The sequence below is a fragment of the Pseudonaja textilis genome, chromosome 3 (assembly GCF_049901715.1).
Source record: "Pseudonaja textilis isolate UNSWEBS1 chromosome 3, rPseTex1.2, whole genome shotgun sequence".
NCBI classification, from domain to species: domain Eukaryota; kingdom Metazoa; phylum Chordata; class Lepidosauria; order Squamata; family Elapidae; genus Pseudonaja; species Pseudonaja textilis.
Window position 1 is genome coordinate 4,853,415 of NC_141992.1, and position 20,479 is coordinate 4,873,893.

Genomic DNA, 20,479 nt, shown 5'->3' on the forward strand with positions numbered 1-20,479 from the left:
TTTTGGCAAGCAGCATGTATTTACGTCTTAAAGTTTCCAAGGTTTGGTGGAGATCCTTGGTTTAGCTGATTAGATATCCTTTCGGCTCTGAGAAGCAATTCAGCCAGATTTTCACCTGGAAATAAACCGGGAGTAGACTTTGAGGTAGGAGTGCATGTTTTACACCGAATCTTCTTTCCAAAATATCATCCAATGTCCCAGCGTTGCGCGCGGCCCCTCAAACTTCCCTCAAAGTGCCATCAAATTGTAATTTTAAACGTGACAGCAGGAGGAAATTATTAAATACTTAGAGAGCAATCACGCTGTGTTTAATTGATTTTATTTTAATTCGGTATAAATTAAATTGAATCAGAGGCAGTCAGCCAGGCACTATTTTTATTATTTTATGTTATTTTTGCCTTGCTCCAGTACCTGGGATTTGCAGGCAGACCCAAGTTAGAATGATATCATTGGAGGCACCCTCAGAGGTCCTCTAGTCCACCCGCTGCTTGGCCAAGGGTCTGCCAAAGCATTTTGGGAGAGAGGGCTCTTCGACCTGTGCTACAAGTCAGCCTTATCAAGGGTGACGTGGCCTGGCACTGGAAGCTCTTCAAACAGAGGTGGGAACAAACCCTACAGGAGAGCCGGTTCTCTCTTTCCTCAAAAGTCTCTTAAGGACTAGAATCTTAAACTTTTAAGACTGGCTCAGAATTCATTTCGCCTGAGTTGATCAGCCTATTTTGCCAGTCTCCCATTCTTAGCCTTGAAATCAGGAGACGGTGAATTCTAGTTCTGCCTTAGGCACAAAAGATGGCTGGGGGGGGCTTTGGGCCAATCACCAGGAGACAGTGAGTTCTAGTTCCGCTTTAGTCATGAAAGCTGGCTGGGTGGCTTTGAGCCAATCACCAGGAGATTATGAATTCTAGTTCTACCTTCGGCACAAAAGATGACTAGGTGGCTATGAGCCAATCACCAGGTGATTGTGAGTTCTAGTTCCACCTTAGGCACGAAAGCCGGCCTGGGGGCTTTGGGCCAATCACCAGGAGACAGTGAGTTCTGGCTCCGCTCTAGGCATGAAAGCTGGTTAGGTGACTTTGAGCCAATCACCAGGAGATTATGAATTCTAGTTCTACCTTTGGCACAAAAGATGACTAGGTGGCTATGGGCCAATCACCAGGTGATTGTGAGTTCTAGTTCCACCTTAGGCACGAAAGCCGGCTGGGGGGCTTTGGGCCAATCACCAGGAGACAGTGAGTTCTAGTTCCGCTTTAGGCATGAAAGCTGGCTGGGTGGCTTTGAGCCAATCACCAGGAGATTATGAATTCTAGTTCTACCTTCGGCACAAAAGATGACTAGGTGGCTATGGGCCAATCACCAGGTGATGGGGAAATTCTAGTTCTTCCTTATGCACAAAAGATGGCTGGGTGGCTTTGGCCAAATCAGCAGAAGATGAGGAACTCTAGTTCCCCTTCGGCGCAAAGGATGACTAGGTGACTTTGGGCCAATCCCCAGGTGACTGTGAGTTCTAGTCCTGCCTTAGGCACAAACGTCTAAGATGGGGGACTTTTGGCCCATTCTCACCAAATTCCACTTCGCAGAATTGGTGTTGTGAGGAAAAAACTAGCAGGATTAGATACGTTTATCACCTTGAGTTACCTATAAAGTAATACTTAGTCTGCTTTTATCTACAGATCAAAACTTGTCGCTGTCTCAACAGCGTTATCCTCTCCCCCCCTAAATATTCTCAATATTCTCTTCAGAAGTGATCCAGTTTGTTTGGGGTTTTTTTTTCCCAATTGCTCCTTGGTTTGCGTCACCTGCTGTTTTGCCAAGTGTCGAGGCCGGGGTCAAGCGCCCAGACAATTGATCCTTTCGGATCCCAATACAAGCAGCACTCCAGGAAATAAAGAGATGTTTAAGCTTTGTTATTAACTCCGACAAACCGAGTCAAAAGCATAACATTAAAAACCAGACATATCGAGCAAAATAATACCCAAATCTCTTACAGACTGTCAGGAGTTCTTTAATGTAGCTAGTCCTCGACTTATGACCACCGTTGAGCCCAAAAAGCCAGTTGCTAACCGAGACAGTTGTTAAGTGAGTTTTGTCCCACTTTCCGACCATTCTTTCCAGAGTTGTTAAGTGAATTCACTGCGATTGTTGTTAGTCGCCCAGTCGTTAATTGGATTTGGCTGCCCCTGGCTGCTCTTCAGAAGGTCGCAAAAGGGGACACTGGGACACCTGTCATAAGTACGAGTCAGTGGCCAAGTATCTGAACGTTGCTTATGTGACCCTAGGGCAGTGGTAGCTAACCTTTTTAGGCTCCTGTGCCAAAACGTGCTCGCGTGCCAGCACACAGAAGGCAATGTGCTCCCCATGCCCTCTACACATGTGTGTGCAATCCTCACCCCCACTCCGCCACCCCCCTTACCTGCACTGTACCTCACAGCTGATTTTTGGCAGGTTTGAGGCCGTTTTCAGCCTCCCAAAGACTTGAGGAAGGCTTCTGCAGGCTTTGCAGGCTGAAAACTAGCCCCATTGCGTCACTTCCGGTATTTTCAGAAAAACAGAAAGTGATGAAACAGCGCTAGTTTTCAGCCTGCGAAGCCTGCAGAAACTTTCCTCAAGCCTTTGGGAGGCTGAAAAAGGCCTCAAACCTGCCAAAAATCAGCTGTGAGGTACGTTTGCCTGCAGCTCGCGTGCCAGCACAAATGGCTCTGCGTGCCACCTGTGGCATGCCATAGGTTTACCATCATGGCTCTAGGCAATCCTGAAATGGTCATAAGTGTGAAAAACGGTCATAAGTCACTTTTTTTCAGTGCTGCTGTAACTTTGGATAGTCACTAAATGAACTGTTTTTAAGTTGAGGACTACATGTCTAGGTAGCCCTCAACGTACGACCACGATTGAGCCCAACATTTCTCTGATTAAGTGAAACATTTGTTAGTTCAGCCTGTTTTACGACCTTTCTTGCCACTGTTGTTGAGTGAGTCACCTCAGCCGATAAGTTAGTAACCTGGTTGTTAAGTGGATCCAGCTTTCCCGCTGGACTTTGCTTGTCAGAAGGTCTCAAAGGGGGAATCGCATGACCTTGAGACACAACAATGGTCATAAGTGTGAACCAGCTACCAAGTAGCGTGAATTTTGATCACATGATCCCAGGGATTGTAACTGTGAAAAGTCACATTTTTCAGTGCTGCTATAACCTCAAACGGTCACCAAATGACCCGTCGTAAGTTGAGCACTGCCTGTTTTGAGCAGCAGGCGGGAGTAGATGACCTCTGTTGTGCCCCACCCCCGAGTCTAGGATTCCGTGGCATTCAGCTTGGCTGGCCTTGAGCCCATTCCTTTTCAAAGTCCTGATTTACAGTTCAGGTAAAGGCCTATTGTTGTTGTTTTTTTCTGCTTTGATTCCACTCCCAAAAAACAAAAAATAACCCCATGTTGAAAATATCCCCATTTTTCATAATTTTTTGCTTGCTGGAAGCCACATCTGGCACAAAATCCATCATAGCTGGGTGGCTACATCGGAATAAAGAGATAAAAATCTGGTATGAGCTGAGTTCTCGGAAGCCTCTGCCAGCCGTGATGCGGAAGAAGCTGCCTTTAGGCTGTCATAAATGTGATTTCCTTGGATGCAACACCACCAGGAAATTTCCTCTAAAGGCTTCCAGGGTGATAGATGTATTTTTGGTCTCGTTAATTGGATGCAATTTTTAAAAAAAATAAAAATAAAGCCGCGAGAAAGAAGCCACCCATGTCTTTCTAAAGAGCGAACAGAATAAAATGACAAAGCATGTTTTAAAAAGCGTGCAGTGTTTAAGAACGAAGTAAACTTATAGAACATTCCTATGCCTGTTTTAGTAGTTGCCATTAAAAAGGGGGGGGGGGGAGGACATCTGGAAGAGCAGTGCAGCAGTTTGGAAGTGAAAGTACTGTACATTCCAACTCTTCTCTTTAAAAGATTGTAACTAAAATACCAGAGCTTTTGCCCCGGGAAAATGCTTAATTGGAGAATGTGATTGATGATACCCAACCCGTGAAGGCGCTCAGTTGGAGAATCTGATTTGTGACACACCCAGGGGGGGGAGCGGGGAAACAGGGTCCCAGGGGCCTGGAAATGACATAGGCCAGAACTGGCTTTACACAGGGCAGAACCAGTATGTTGCCTCTAACAAATCATTTGAAGCTTTTTGAAGTTTGGCTCGAGAATCATGATTTCATTAGGGCGATTGCTGGAATCCTGACAATGTTATTTTTATGCCAATCCCCCCCATTCTTAAGTGCCAGATCTTCATATTTATTACACTGAGCAAGCTTATATAATTCTAATAATAATACAAACATTTATGTCAAATTAAAATCTTCCATTCTTTGCTTGTTCAACTTATAATCCTTCATTGTTTGGTTATTCAATATTTCAATATGTTTGTCAGCTCATAAAACATTCCTACACCTGTTTTAGTAGTTGCCATTAAAAAGGGTGGGGGAGGGAAGAAAAGAAATCTGGAAGAGAAGTGCAGCAGTTGGAAGTGAAAGTACATTCCAACTCTTCTCTTTAAAAGATTGTAACTAAAATACCAGAGCTTCTGCCTGGAAAAATCCTTAATTGGATAATATGATTGTTGACACCCAGCCTGTGAACGTGCTCAATTGGAGAATCTGATTTATGACACACCCAGGAGGGAGGGGGAAAACAGAGTGATAGGGAACTGGAAATGACATAGGTCAGGGTTGGCTTCATAACAGGGCAGGGCCAGGATGTCACCTCTAATGAATCCTTTGAAGCTTTTTGAAGTTTGGCTTGAGAATCATGATATAATTGGGGCGATTGCTGGAATCCTGACAAAGGACGTGAAACTGATGTCCCAGCTACAGGTAATCCTCAACCGCCATTGAGCCAGTTGCCGAGCATCCTGAATTTGGATCACGGGGATGCAGCGATGATCGTAAGTGTGAAAAATGGTCATTTATTCAGTGCCGTCGTAACTTTGAATGGTCGCAAAGTGAATCGTTGTAAGTCAAGGACTTACTATCTGTATGCTGTCATCCCTGCGTGCAAAGATACAAACCAAAAAAAATAAAAAAATTGCTGAGAAATCAGGACTGCTGCCAGACACGAATATTAACAACTCGCTCAAGAAATAAAAAGACAAGACCGTAAGCCAGAAATATTTTATGTTAGGCATAGTACCAGAAAAAATACGATACAGGGAATATATTTATTTATTTATTTATTTTATTATTTATTTATTTGAAATTTCAAGTCATTTTTAATGCTAAAAGTTGCAACTCTTTAAAAGAAAATCTTTTAAACTTTACTATGAAAAAAATGACATAAGTAATGTCCCATTTCTTTTCTTTTATAAAAGTTTTGGTTTTTAAAAACGAACATAAACAAAACATAAAAACATCAAGCTATCTTCCATAGGTGTACATACAGTGTGCCGGTTGGTTTACAAATTGTTTTGTGCTTCCATTTCATAATCTTCAATTACAATTACATTACATATAATCTCATATTGCCAATCAAAAATTAAATACCTTAGTATCATTATTAACCAATCATTAATCATTTGACTATACTTTTATTCATGTTTTACAAGATAACCATAATTTACTTAGATCTTATAACAGTTCATATTATCATCCCAAATCTATCCTAAAATCATTTTTTAGATATAATAAGAAAGAAGTACATCTTTGTATATTTATTATTTTCTAAAAGTCTACATAATTCATTACTGTACTTTATTGTCTAGCCATTGATAGAAAAGATCCCAAATATTATAAAATTGTTTATCCTCTTGTTCTCTAATTTCAAATGTCAATCTACTCATTTCAGCACATTCCAATATTTTCTTAATGATTTCCTCCTGGGATGGTATTTTCTCATTTTTCCAGTTTTTAGCAAATACAATCCTAGCCGCTGTTAATACATTTACAATCGGGTATTTCAAGACTTTACTATATATTTCAGATAAAATTCCCAATAAAAATATCTCTGGTTTCAAGTCTATATGCTTTTTTGTCATTTTTTCCAACCACGTGTGGATTTTAGTCCAGTATTTTTTAGCATCCGCACAAGTCCACCACATATGGTAATATGAGCCAGGTGTCTGATGACATTTCCAACATTTTTTGGATTTATTCTTGAACATTCTGGCTATTCTTGTCCGGGGAAAATGCCACCTGTAAAACATCTTATACAAATTTTCTTTATATGCTGTTGACATTGTCATTTTATAATTTTGAGACCCCAATTTTTACCATTTCTCTAAATCAATCCCATATCCAAAATTCTTCCCCCAAGCAATCATAGTTTCTTTAACTTGTTCTTCTTCTAGTTTAATTTCTGATAAATATCCATACAGTTTTTTAATCACCTTTTCATCAGTACCTGTCAAAAAATTATCTAAATCAGTCAATTTATCATGTCTCAAATCATATCTCAGCTACAGCACTTCTTTCTAAAAGAATAGACACAGCCTATAGATATACACAGAGTTTTACTTCCAGGTAGATCCACCAATTCCACTAGGAAGAGACCAAGTAAAGATGTAAATATTTCCCCCCGATACCCGTGCTTCGCACCAAAACTATTTGGTTGGGCTTAGTTTTGGGGGAAGAAAATATTGGGGGGGAATTCTGCCTCTGCCTACAAGCATCCATCGGTATTCATTCCTGGCTAGCGTCCTGTCAGTCTGTGAGAGCGTGGAGGGCTGTTTGGAACCTGAAACAGTATTTGCTGTGTGAGCAAGAAGGAGACAGCAAGGAGCCTGGGCATGGTTTAGCTCAACTGCTCTGTACTAAAGCTCAACTGTTCCGTACTAAAGCTGCTTGCAGCAGCTGTGAAACTAAAACTGAAACGCCTCTCCTCTGCTTGTGTTTTGCATTTGGAAGATATTTCTTTTTTTCGGGTGGGGAGGGGGAGTAGAACTCCTTAGCATCAGAGTGTGTTAATAATAATAATATAGAAAATACTCTAAATGCTCTGATGGTCATTTCAAAAAATCCTTTCTTAGTGAGCTCCTAGAAGCCAAGAGGAACATATGTGGCAAATGTCAAGTTTGTAGGCTTTACGGTTCTGGAGATTTTCTGATGATGTGTGAGTGGTACTTGGCTTTTATATATATTGACTAGCTTGATACCTGTGCTTCACTACAAAACTAAGTGGTCGGGCTTAGTTTTTTCAGTGTATGAGAGAGCTGAGGGCTGTTTGGAAACTGAAACAGTATTTGCTGTGTGAGCAAGAAAGAGACAGCAAGGAGCCTGGGCATGGCTTAGCTCAAATGTTTTGTACTAAAGCTGCTTGGTGCTATGAAACTGAAACTCCTCTGCTTGTGTTTTGCATTTGGGAGAGATTTCTTTTCAGGTGGGGAGGGGGAGTAGAACTCCTTAGCATCAGAGTGTGTTAATAATAATATAGGAAATACTAATGCTCTGGTGGTCATTTGGAAAAATCCTTTCTTAGTGAGCCCCTAGAAGCCAAGAGGAACATAGGTGCCCAATTTCAAGCTTGTAGGCTTTATGGTCCTGGAGATTTTGTGATGATGCGTGAGTGGGATTTTGCTTTTATATAGAGAGATTACATGTCTTGACGGCAGCAAGAACTGTATACCCAGAACACAGGAAAATGAGGAAGCACCTGTAGAAAAAGAGGTAATTAAAAACAAACTAGAATCTGCAGAAATGCACAATCTTTCTAGAGTCTCTTAGGTCCCGGCGACCAAAATTGGATGCAGTATTTCCATCCGATCTTACCAAGATCACAGTTATAAAGCGGTATTAACACTTCACATGGTCATGATAATTTCTATCCCTCTGTTTGTACAACCTAGGATTATGTTGGCTTTTTTGGCAAGAGGCTCATGTATAAGTGATTGTCAGCTAGGACTCTAAGATCCTTCTCACAAATTACCACTTTTGAGCCCGGTATCACCTACATTATACCTGTGCATTTGGTTTTTCTTGCCTAAATATAGAACCTTATTTTTTTTTCACAACTGAATTTCATTTTGTTAGATAGGACCCAGCGTTCAAGTCCGTGAAGATCCTTTGGTATGAGAAATACGTTATTGGAATCCAATTATAATGTGTGAAGAATAAATTTATGATCACGATAAAGTCTTCCGATAAAAGTGCTAGTCCGGAAAAGCGCTGGCAAGCTTCTAAGATAGCCTCAAGATCCAGATGGATCTTGACAGACTAGAATACTAGGCCCTATCTAACAAAATGAAATTCAATGTAGAGAAAAGTAAAGTCCTACACTTAGGCAAGAAAAACCCAAAGGACACATATAGACTGGGGTGAAACCAGGCTCAATAGCAGGAACTGTGAGAGGGATCTTGGAGTTTTAGTGGACAACCAGATAAATAGGAGCCAGCAGTGTGTAGCAGCGGCCAAAAAAGCTAATGCAATCCTAAATTGCATTAACAGAGGGATACAATCAAGATCAAGGGAGGTACTAATACCACTCTATAAAGCCCTAGTAAGACCACACAGCTAGAGTACTGCATCCAGTTCTGTTCACCCCATTATAAAAAAGATGTTGAGACTCTAGAACAAGTACAGAGAAGAGCAACCGGGATGATTAGGGGACTGGAGACTAAAACATATGAAGAACAGTTGCAGGAACTGGGCCTGGCTAGTCTAGGGAAGAGAAGGACCAGGGGAGACAGGAGAGCATCTTCCAATATTTGAGGGGCTGCCACAGGGAGAAGGAAGGGGGTCAAGCTATTTTCTAAAGCACCCGAAGGGCAGACAAAGAATAATGGATGGAAACTGAACAAGGAGAGATTTAACCTAGAAATAAGGAGAAACTTTCTGACAATGAGAACAATCAACCAATGGAACAGAAGTTGCCTTCAGAAGTTGTGGGAGCGCCATCACTTGAGACTTTCAAGAAGAGACGGGACTGCCATCTGTCAGAAATGGTGTAGGGTCTCCCACTTGGGCGAGGGGTTGGACTAGATGATCTACAAGATCCCTTCCAACTCTGATTATCTGTTATCCTTCTGATAGTTCCCCAGTGTAGCTTCACACAGCTCTCCTTTCTAGACAAATAGAAATCGAATAACAGAGTTGGAAGGGACCTTGGAGGTCTTCTAGTCCAACCCCTTGCTTAGGCAGGAATCCCTATAGCATTTCTACGATCTCCGCATCCATTTTCATCTAGGATTTACAATCTTGGGAAATTAAAGCATGCCTCTGTAAGTCTGTGTATCATTTTCTGGATCTCTCACCTTCTACTTTGTTCCTTTTTGTGTTGCTGGCAAGGAAGAAAGAGAAACCTTATTTTTTAGGATTTTTTTTTTCTTCTGACCATTTTCATAGACAATGCTGGTTTTCTCGCAGTGTTCTTTTTTTGGAATCACACTAAGGAATGTCGGCAGTGAGCCAACCCCCTCCTTTAAAATTCACGTTGTTATCCCGGTGTGACGCTTTTAGCATCTCTGCGTAGATACAGTCAGGAACGGGTTCCAAAAAGTAAAAAGAAAAAATGAAGAGTTTGGTCCTTGAGTTGTGAGTAGGAGAAAAGGCGTTTGCATGAAAAGCCTCGAATTAGTCCAAGTGACAGAGGCAGATCTGGGAAGAGAAGAAGAAAGAAAAAGGAGGAATTATGTGTTCTATTTATGGCTCTTCCTCTTTGAAATCATGCTAGCGAGAAATCATGCTTTCCAAGCAACTAAAAACGTTTGCTTGCCACTGACTTGAAATACGGTGTGTGAAAATGGTAATTTCCACCAAAACCAAAGAAAGGAGATGCTTTGGGGGCGAAAAAATATTGGGGCTCAAATTTGTGATTGTAAAGTGAGGATTAGCTGTATTATTTTTGTTTGAAGGAGATTGGTCAGGATTGAACAGGTGTTGCCACTTACTTGTGCTATAACAATTATGCCCTTCCTGTTTTCTTGGTTGATTAATTATGTGTCATTGGGTCTCTCTTAGCGACCACAGATTTAGACAAGTGTTGAATAAAGAGGACAGAGGAAAGATCAGCGACCAAACAAGGATCAGATAAACAAACTTTACAAATGAGGGGAGGAACGACATGGCAAGACATGATTATTTCTGTAGTTTTTTAAATAAAAGTCAGAATTGGCACACACACATCCCTGGAGGACTTTAGGCCAGTCTTTCTCTCCCTCTATGGAAGAGAGGAGGAACGATAGTCCCTTTGTGACTTTTGGACTTCAACTCCCAGAATTCCTCATCCAGGAGTGGGGAACTATGGGCTTTTCATGACTTGTGGACTTCAACTCCCAGAATTCCTGAGCCAGGAGTGGGGAACTATGGGCATTTCATGACTTGTGGACTTCAACTCCCAGAATTCCTGAGCCAGGAGTGGGGAACTATGGGCCTTTCATGACTTGTGGACTTCAACTCCCAGAATTCCTCAGTCAGGAGTGGGGAACTATGGGCCTTTCATGACTTTTGGACTTCAACTCCCAGAATTCCTCATCCAGGAGTGGGGAACTATGGGCTTTTCATGACTTGTGGACTTCAACTCCCAGAATTCCTGAGCCAGGAGTGGGGAACTATGGGCATTTCATGACTTGTGGACTTCAACTCCCAGAATTCCTCAGCCAGGAGTGGGGAACTATGGGCCTTTCATGACTTGTGGACTTCAACTCCCAGAATTCCTCAGCCAGGAGTGGGGAACTATGGGCCTTTCATGACTTAAGGACTTCAACTCCCAGAATTCCTCATCCAGGAGTGGGGAACTATGGGCTTTTCATGACTTGTGGACTTCAACTCCCACAATTCCTCAGCCAGGAGTGGGGAACTATGGGCCTTTCATGACTTGTGGACTTCAACTCCCAGAATTCCTCAGCCAGGAATGGGAACTATGGGCTTTTCATGACTTGTGGACTTCAACTCCCAGAATTCCTCAGCCAGGAGTGGGGAACTATGGGCTTTTCATGACTTGTGGACTTCAACTCCCAGAATTCCTCAGCCAGCCAGAGGAATTCTGGGAGTTGAAATCCACAAGTCATAAAAGGACCATTGTTCCCCACCCTAGCATTTCTGGGGTGGTCCAGTGGAGACGGTTGGGACTAGGAATGAAGAGACCCAGGTTTGAGCCCACCCTTAGGCAGTTGACATTCTCTCAGCCTGGCCCACCTCACAGGGCTGTTGTTACAGAGGAAAACAGGAGGAGGAGATGCTGTGACCAGCAGAGTCCTTGACCAGTGTTTCTCAACCTTGGCAACTTGATGGTGTGTAAACGAAGATTTTTCTAGCCAGCATGCCTGCATGCTTTTAATTCCCAGAACTCCCTAGCCAACATGCCTTGAACTCCCAGAATTCCTCAGCTACTGTGCCCAACCTACCAAACTCCTCAGCCATCATGTGTGGATTTCAACTCCCAGAATTCCACATCCATTATCTATGGACTTCCTCCCCAGAATTCCACAGCCATCACCTGCGGACTTCAACTCCCAGAATTCCACAACCATCATCTATGGACTTCAACTCCCAGGATTCCGCAGCCATCATCTGTGTCCTTCCTCCCCCAGAATTCTTCCGCCATCATCTCTGGCCTTCAACGCCCAGAATTCCTCAGCCATCTTCTGGGAGTCGAAGTCTGCAAGTCTTCCAAGTTGCCAATCTGGAGAAACACAATTCAGACTATCAATCCATAAAAATAACTAAGAGGCCGTTGATCGCGTGAATCATCCTGTTCCCTAGCCGAGTTCCTCTCCTCCATCCAAAGGCCATTGAGGAAGATTGGCAGCTGTCACGGCTGCCACTGAGCTGCATATCCCCCCTTCCTGTTGTCGTGCCCTTCTGCATTTTTTTCCCCACCTGGCGCCGTGCAGCTCCCTAGGTGGTTGACAGATGGAAAAGAGGATTTGGGGAAGGGGTTATTGTGCTCCAAAGCCCATCACGCACCGAACACGGTGCCAATCCTACACATGCCGCCTGTCGAAAGAGAACGATGGAGTAGCAGCGGATCCAAATTCCTGCCTTTTCGGTTTGGCTGAGGTGTTTTCGGTTCGTTTCGGCTGCGATGAGAGAGGCGGGCGTGGTGCGTTGGCCTCCCCAGTGAGTTTCTACCGGCACCACAGGAAACGTGGGGGATGCACTTAATGTAAAGAAGGAGTAGGGGGTGACATGATAGCATCGTCCAATCTTTGAGGGGCTGCCACAAAGAAAAGGGGGTCAAGCTATTCTGCAAAGCCCCTGAAGGCTGGACAAGAAACAACGGAAGGAAACTCATCAAGGAGAGAAGCAACCTGGAATTAAGGAGAAACTTGCTAACAGTGAGGACAATTAACCAGTGGAACTGCTTGCCACCAGAAATTGTGGGTGCTCCATCACTGGAGGTTTTTAAGAAGAGATTGGATGGTCATTTGTCTGACATGGTAGGGGGTGGACTACTAAGGTACAGGTAAAGGTTTCCCCCCCCCACACCTTGAATTTGGTTTGAATTCAAGCCAAAGAAAATACTTTCCTTTTATTTTTAGGCACGAATCAATGGTGGATTCCCCTTGTTTAACATTTATCTTTTTTTCTATGATTTAGTTCATATTCTGTTTTATAATATCTTATCTTTTTAATATTGTAAGCTGCCCAGAATTATCTTTCAGTAAGATTGCCGATCAATACATTATTTATAGATAAGATGGATGGGTGGGTGGGTGGATGGATGGATGGGTGGATGGATGGATAAATAGATAGATATGGACAGACATGGATATAAATAGATGAAACAGAGATGAGAAGGATGGATGGATGGATGGATGGATGGATGGATGGATGGATAGATAGATAGATAGATAGATAGATAGATAGATAGATAGATAGATAGATATGATAAATAGATGAGGGAGAGAGACATATGAAAGATAGATAGATAGATAGATAGATAGATAGATAGATAGATAGATAGATAGATAGATAGATAGATAGATAGATAGATGGATGGATGGATGGATGGATGGATGGATGGATGATAGATAGATAGATACATAGATACATAGATACATAGATAGATAGATATGGACAGACATGGATATAAATAGATGAAACAGATAGAGATGAAGGATGGATGGATAGATGAGAGAGATGGATGATAGATAGATGGATGGATAGATAGATAGATAGATAGATAGATAGATAGATAGATAGATAGATATGATAGAGAGAGACAGACATATGAATGATAGATAGATAGATAGATAGATAGATAGATAGATAGATAGATAGATAGATATGGACAGACATGGATATAAATAGATGAAACAGATAGAGATGAAGGATGGATGGATAGATGAGAGAGATGGATGATAGATAGATGGATGGATAGATAGATAGATAGATAGACAGATATGATAAATAGATGAGAGAGAGAGACATATGAAAGATAGATAGATAGATAGATAGATAGATAGATAGATAGATAGATAGATATGGATGATAAATAGATGAGAGAGATGGATGAGAGAGAGGGGGGGGGTTCCCCTCGCACATACGTGCTAGTCATTTCCAGCTCTAGGGGGCGCCAGTGCTCATCTTCATTACAAAGCCGAAGAAGAGCCAGCGCTGTCCGAAGACGTCTCCGTGGTCATGTGGCTGCTGGCATGACTAATCGCCTTTGAAGGCGCACGGAACGCTCTTCCCTTCCCACCAAAGATGGCCCCTATTTTCCTACTTGCATTTTTTATGTGCTTTCCAACTGCTAGATTGGCAGAAGCCGGGACAAGGAACGGGAGCTCCCTCTGTTACGCAGCGCTGGGGATTCGAACCACCAAACTGCTGACCTTTCTGATCAACCAGCTCAGCCTCTTAGCCACCGAGCCACCCTAATACCCCTAGATGGGCTACTAAAAGACCACCAAAGTCCCTTCCACCTCTGTTATTAATAAAGAAGAATATTTGTAGCTCAGGGGTTGGAATGAAAGATCCTTGGTGCTCTCTGAGCTTGCATGTTTTGTTGCAGACGTTTCATGACCCAGCTAGGAAACATCATCAGTGCTAGAAGAGAGGGGGGGGAGGAGGAGGAGGAGGAGGAGGACAACAACTGTAGGGTCCTTGGTGCTCTCAGAACTTGGTTGTTTTCTTGCAGATGTTTCATTACTCAAACTAGGTTACCTCATTAGTGCTAGTAAAACTACCCCCTGATTAGCACTGATGGTGTTATCTAGTTTCGCTAATGAACCATCTGCAAGAAAACCAAGCCCAGAAAGCATCAGGGACACCTTAACTCTCTTATTCCCTTATTCTATTAGAGCTAAACTTGGTTCACTTATGCAGAGAGAAAAAGAGAGAGAGAGGGAGGGAGAGAAATTTGGTCCTCCCGTTCCTCCCCCACCTCACCCCAAATCTGCCAGCTTTCACACCTGTTTTGCCTGGGATAAATATTCATAGCTTCCAGCCAGCACAGGCTGATGAATTCCAATCAGTCTGGAATTGTATTAATACGATCTGGTTAGTTTTCCTGCCAGGCGAATATAAAGTCGGAACTGGATTATCTGGATTTTGAAATTGTTGGAAAAGTCAGCCGTTAGCTTATCAAATGGCGTGCCCCACCCCCGGACCAAAAAAATAAAAAAAGGCATCAAATTTTAGAAGCCCTGAGGATAAATTCAGCCCGTATTGTAAATCTGGAATCCTGACTTAATTAAAATTAAATCACTTAGCAATGTCTTGGCAGTTTTGCAAGAAACCTGGCCAGAACTATTTGCGCTGTGTTTTAGTTATGCTTTTACTGGATCTTCTTGAAGAGCTAACATCAAAGTCTCCGAAAGTGCTTTTTTAAGAGGCGACTGGACTTTCTTGTTGTTGTTTTTTGAAGTCCAGCAAAGTGCACATTTTGGATGGTTTTAAAGGCGCCATTTAGGTCCAAATTGAACGGCCTTCAGCAGAGGGGGAGGGATACGCCATCATCTCTCTTCAGTCTACAACACAATCCTTTCATCAGTCCCAAGACGTCTCCCCATCCATTTGCACCCCTCAGGTGATCCTGAGGACACAGAAGAACCTCCAAGTGGCCTCAACGATGGTCACTTATATTTATATTCCTTGAAGAATGCTGGTCATTGGCATCTTTTTAGGATGCAAATGACCAGCATTCTTCAAGGAATATAAATTCTTCCCCACTATCCGGTCAGAGCTGAAGAAGCTTCTTGGATGAGAAGCGAAACGTCTTCCAAGAAAAACCAGAAAATCCAGCTGCTTCTTGGAAAAAAAGTACCTTTGGGACAACCATGACCTGTATGATTGTGAATCTCCATAGGCATTTAAATGTGTGGTGGCAGCCAACAAAATACAATCCTTGGTTGTGTAAGCACAGAATCAAAATCATGTGAAGTATTAGTACCGCTTTATAAAATCTTACTCAGGCCACATCCGGTTTTGCTCACCATTTTTTAAAAAAGATGTAGAGACTTAGGAAAAAGTGCAGAGAAGAGCAACTAAGATGATCAAAGGCCTGGAGCAGGGGTCATTGAAGTCCACAAGTCTTAAAATGGCTGACGTTGAGGACCCCATGCTAGACCAGGGATCTTCAAACTTGACAGCTTGAAGACTTGAGGACTTCAACTCCCAGAATTCCTCCTCCAGTCATGCTAGCTCAGGAATTCTGGGCGTTGAAGTCCACAAGTCTTAAAATGGCTGACATTGAGGACCCCATGCTAGACCAGGGATCTTCAAACTTGACAGCTTGAAGACTTGAGGACTTCAACTCCCAGAATTCCCCCTCCAGTCATGCTAGCTCAGGAATTCTGGGCGTTGAAGTCCACAAGTCTTAAACTTTGAAGACTCTTGAACCTGTTGCAGGTAATGGCCAGTCTGGAAAAAAGAAAGGACTAGGGGTGACATGATAGCAGCATTCCAGTATTTGAGGAGCTGCCACAAAGAAGAAGGGAGTCAAGCTATTCTCCAAAGCACCAGAAGGCAAGAAACAATAGATGGAAACGAATCAAGGAGAGAAGCAACCTGGAATTAAGGAGAAATGTCTATGGAGCTTCTCCATCATCCAGGCCAGGGTTGCCCCAAAGGTGCTTTTTTCAAGAGGCAACTGGACTTTCTGGTTTTTCTTTGAAGATGTTTCGCTTCTCATCCAAGAAGCTTCAGAGCTGGAAAAACTTCTTGGATAAGAAGCAAAACATCTTCAAAGAAAAAAACAAGTCCACTTGCCTCTTGGAAGAAAAAAAATAAGCACCTCTGGGACAATTAAGGAGAAACTTCCTAATGGTCAGGACGATTAACCAGTGGAACGGCTTGCCTTCAGAAGTTGGGGGCGCTTCGTCCCTGGCGGTTTTTAAGAAAAGACTTGTTTGAGCAGGGGGGGGTTGGACTAGAAGACCTCCAAGGTCCCTTCCAGCTCTGTTCTGATTGATTGATTCAACCTTAATGGTTTAATCTTGGTCACTCTCACACACCTGTATGGCTTGAGACTGTAGGGTCTACCTGTATTCTCCTGAGGCTGAATTCTGCTGCTCCTTTCTCTCTGATGCTATAAAATCTCTCCAAGTTCTAAATGAAGGTCAGTAATAGAAAAGAAGGAAGCAAATAAGTTGAAGTTGAATCTAGGCGTGGCAGAGCTTGTCGGGGGGTGGTGGTGTCTATTGATTGAAAAACAGGCCAGGAAGAAGATGTCCAATCTGCATTTCTCAAGAGCCCAATGTTGGTATTCAAATTTCTTAACCAGTTCTGTGGGTGTGGCCTAATTTGTGGGTGTAGCTTGGTCGTGTGACTGCTGGGTGTGGCTTGTATGTAAATATTGTAAATATATATGTGAAGATTGATTTTTTTATTTTAAAAAAAGAGCAACTTTTCTCCAAAATCAGTCAAGACAGGTAGACAGATTGAGCTGCTTGCAGAATCACAGATTCACTCAGAGATCTACCTTTCTGCAATCTGCTGCCTGAGTCTGCACTGAAAAATAGAAGTTTCAATCCTAAGGAAGGTTCAGCTCTGCTTTCAGGCCACTTCTCTCTTCCCCGACCCCCTGAATACCACCCCTGACTGGGCCTCAAGAAAGCCTCCTGGGCGGGGTGGGTGGGGGAGGGGAGGAGCCAGCTAGTGGTGCGATTTGCTGGTTTGCCAAACTGTGCAGAATTGTAACAACCGGTTCTATAGAACTGGTCCAAACTGGTAGAATCCCACCCCTGCCTCTCAAAGCAGTGGTGGCTAACCTTTTTGGGCTCCTGTGCCAAAAATTGTGCATGTGCTTGCACGCTCATCCTCGCATGCCAGCACCCAGAAGGCAATGCACGTAATCCCCCCATGCCCCCTGAACATGCGCGTGTAATTTCCCCCGGCTGCCACCCCCTTACTTGCACTTCACCTCCCAGCTGATTTTCAGGCCTTTTGGGGGCCTGCCAGAGGCTTGAGGGAAGCCTCTGCAGGCTTTTCAGGATGAAAAATGGGCCCGTTTCATCCCTTCTGGTATTTCCAGCAATATAGGAAGTGGCAAAATGGGCCTATTTTTCAGCCCGCAGAAGCTTCCCTCAAGCCTCTGGTAGGGCGAAACAGGCCTGAAAATCAGTTGGGGGGCGTGCGCGTGCGCAGTGAGGTAAGTTTGCCTGGGGCTCGTGTGCCCACACAAATGTCTCTACGTGCCACCTGTCATCCTTTTAAGTTTAGGGGAGTTGAGAAGGTTCCCTTCACTGGATGGGCTTGAAGAGGAGATAAATAGCCATCTAATGAAGGTACTTTAAGTTGGGTTCAAGATGTTCACCACAATACAAAAAAGACGTTGAGATTCTGGCAAGAGTGCAGAGAAGAGCAACAAAGACAATTAAAGGACTAGAAATTAAAACATATGAAATCTGCTAAATAACGGTTGTTAATTGACGAACAGTTGCAGGAATTGGGGGCGTCTCATTTAATGAAAAGAAGGACTGATAGCAGTCTTCCAATATTTGAGGGGCTGGCCCAAAGAAGAGAGTCAAGTTATTCTCCAAAGCACCTGAAGGCAGGACAAAAAGCAACGGATTGGAAACTAATCAAGGAGAGAAGCAACCTAGAACTAAAGGAGAAATTTCCTGACAGGGAGAACAATTAACCTGTGAAACTGCTTGCCACCAGAAGTTGTAAATGCTCCAACGCTGGAGATTTTTAAAGAAGAGATTGGACAACGATTTGTCTCAAATGACATAAGATCTCTTGCTTGAGCAGGGGGTTGGACTACATGACCTCCAAGGTCCCTTTCAGCTCCGTTCATCTGTAATTCTCCATCCCTTCAATTCTGCCATTGCAAGGTTGCATCAAATCTGAGAGAGAGGAAGGGGACAGAATGGGTTGTCAGCATTTCTGAGCTGAATCTCTGAGTTGTTTTGCTGCCTGGTTGAATGTTCCGATTCTCTGTTTGTGTGAGGTTACCCTGCAATTTACGAGTGTCTCGCATGATAATGTAATCCTGTGCTTTGGATTCCTGGCTCACGTATGGACGTGGGGGTGATGGATTTATGTTTGGGTTTTTGATGAGGTTCCTGATGATGTCACATTTATCTTGATTATTTATCTTGCCGGCTATTAACCCAAGGTAGTGATTTTGGGAAATGGTTCATTACTCAGAATTGATGTCACTGGAGTGCCTTGTAAAGATTACAAATAAAAGACAAGAAATGAGGCTGGGTCCGTCTAAGGTTAAAGGACCTTGATGAGGAATATTCCCGTGTTAAGTTGTTTTGCTCATTTTCATGCTGTTCTTCCTTTGTGGCTAGCCTTGAATTTCTGTTTGTTGATGAACACCAGACAAGAAAAATGACCCTTGTTGGCCAAGACAAGGCCTGTCCTTTCCATATGTAGTGGCAATGTGACATATCATTGTTATCGCGGGGAGTTTAGTGATCTATTTTAATTTCTCCTCCTTATTGTAAGGTCCCAGACATTTCCCCGAGCCACTGAGATGCCAAAGGGAGTGAGACTCCGAGAAGGAGGCTTGCAAAAAATATCAACTTTTATTTATGGCCAAAGAAAAAGGATGGGGTGTGATGACCCAAAGGGGTGTGGCACAAAAGCAACAAAGTCACACAAGTAGGTAAAGTCCCTTTAATGCCTCCAACTCGGCCCCCAATGTCCAGTTATCATCGGCTGGAGAAAAAACTCTCCCGAGAACAGTTTTAAAAGGGAAGAAATTCAGTCCGACCCCACAGTACACATAAATTATAAATAAAAACCAACACAAACCACAAGGCAGCAATTAACGAGACAGGGCAGAATAAAGAATTGCAGACTTCCAAAAGATAATGAAACACTCACAGTTGCGCAAACACCCTTTATATCCTGTTTTCCCAGCAGCTCATGAAGGGGATCAGGGCCTTTTCCTCCCCCGTAACCCATGTTGCTCCCTTCTCCATTCCTCCCTGCGTGCCCTAGGATGAAGAGGGGGTGGGCCTGGGTCTTCCTCTGAACGCCCAGCCGGACTGTGCCCTTCCCCAGTTTCCTCCACAGCCACCGGAGCCACACTCCCACTCCCTGTCAGCTGTTCGGCCACCCCCTCGGAATCAAATTCCAACAGGAGCATGACACTGGGTGACCAAACTATATCCCCAAGGCAGTGTCTTAGGACCCCCCCTCTTTCTGCTTTACATCAATGAGCTACGTCACAACATTAAAAGCAGCTGTGTCCTCTTTGCTGATGACATAAAATTATTTAACACCACGGACAAAGCGACCTTGTCAATGTGTCAGAATGGTCACGCGATTGGCAACTCCAAATTTCAATTAACAAATGCTCTGTCCTACACATGGGCAAAAAAAAATAAAAATCAGAAGACCAAATACAAGTTAGGAGGAAACGATCTCATACTAGATGACCCTCACTCTGTCAAGGACCTAGGAGTACCGATATCAAACGATCTAAGCCCCAGAGCTCACTGTAACAGCATTGCCAAAAAGGCTTTAAGAGTTATTAACCTTATTTGCAGATTACAGATTAACAGAGTTGAAAGGGACCTTGTAGGTCATCTAGTCCAAACCCCTGCCCAAGCAGGAGACCCTACACCATTTCTGACAGATGGCAGTCCAGTCTCTTCTTGAAAGTCTCAATTGATGGGGCTCCCACAACCTCTGGAGGCGATCCATTACACTGATTAATTGTTCGTGCTTTCTGTAAATTTCTCCTTATTTCCAGGTTGAATCTCTCCTTGTTCAGTTTCCATCCATTATTCCTTGTCTGGCCTTCAGGTGCTTTGGAGAATAGCTTGACCCCCTTCCTCCTCTCTGAGGCAACCCCTCAAATATTGGAAGGCTGCTCTCCTGTCTCCCCTGGTCCTTCTCTCCCCTAGACTAGCCAGGCCCAGTTCCTGCAACCAGTTCATGGTATGTTTTAGCCTCCAGTCCCCAATCAACCTGGTTGCTCTTCTCTTGTTATCTTGTACATGTTTGACAAACAAATAAATATCCAAAACATACAGACAAAATGCACGTAAGGAATGGCCGCACCCCCTGCAAGAGTGACTCAGAGTATTATACACATTTTACCCCGTTAGAAACAAAGTTTACCCAGTCAGAGAGAAAAGTTCATCACCGATGTGATAAT

The 20,479-nt window shown here is 43.3% G+C and overlaps 1 protein-coding gene across 2 annotated transcripts in view; it reads left to right on the forward strand.

Moving 5' to 3' along the window:
- The window catches only part of LOC113434267 (tyrosine-protein phosphatase non-receptor type substrate 1), a 168,845-nt gene that overhangs the window by 54,686 nt on the left and 93,680 nt on the right, over positions 1-20,479 (forward strand). The window lies entirely within an intron of this gene.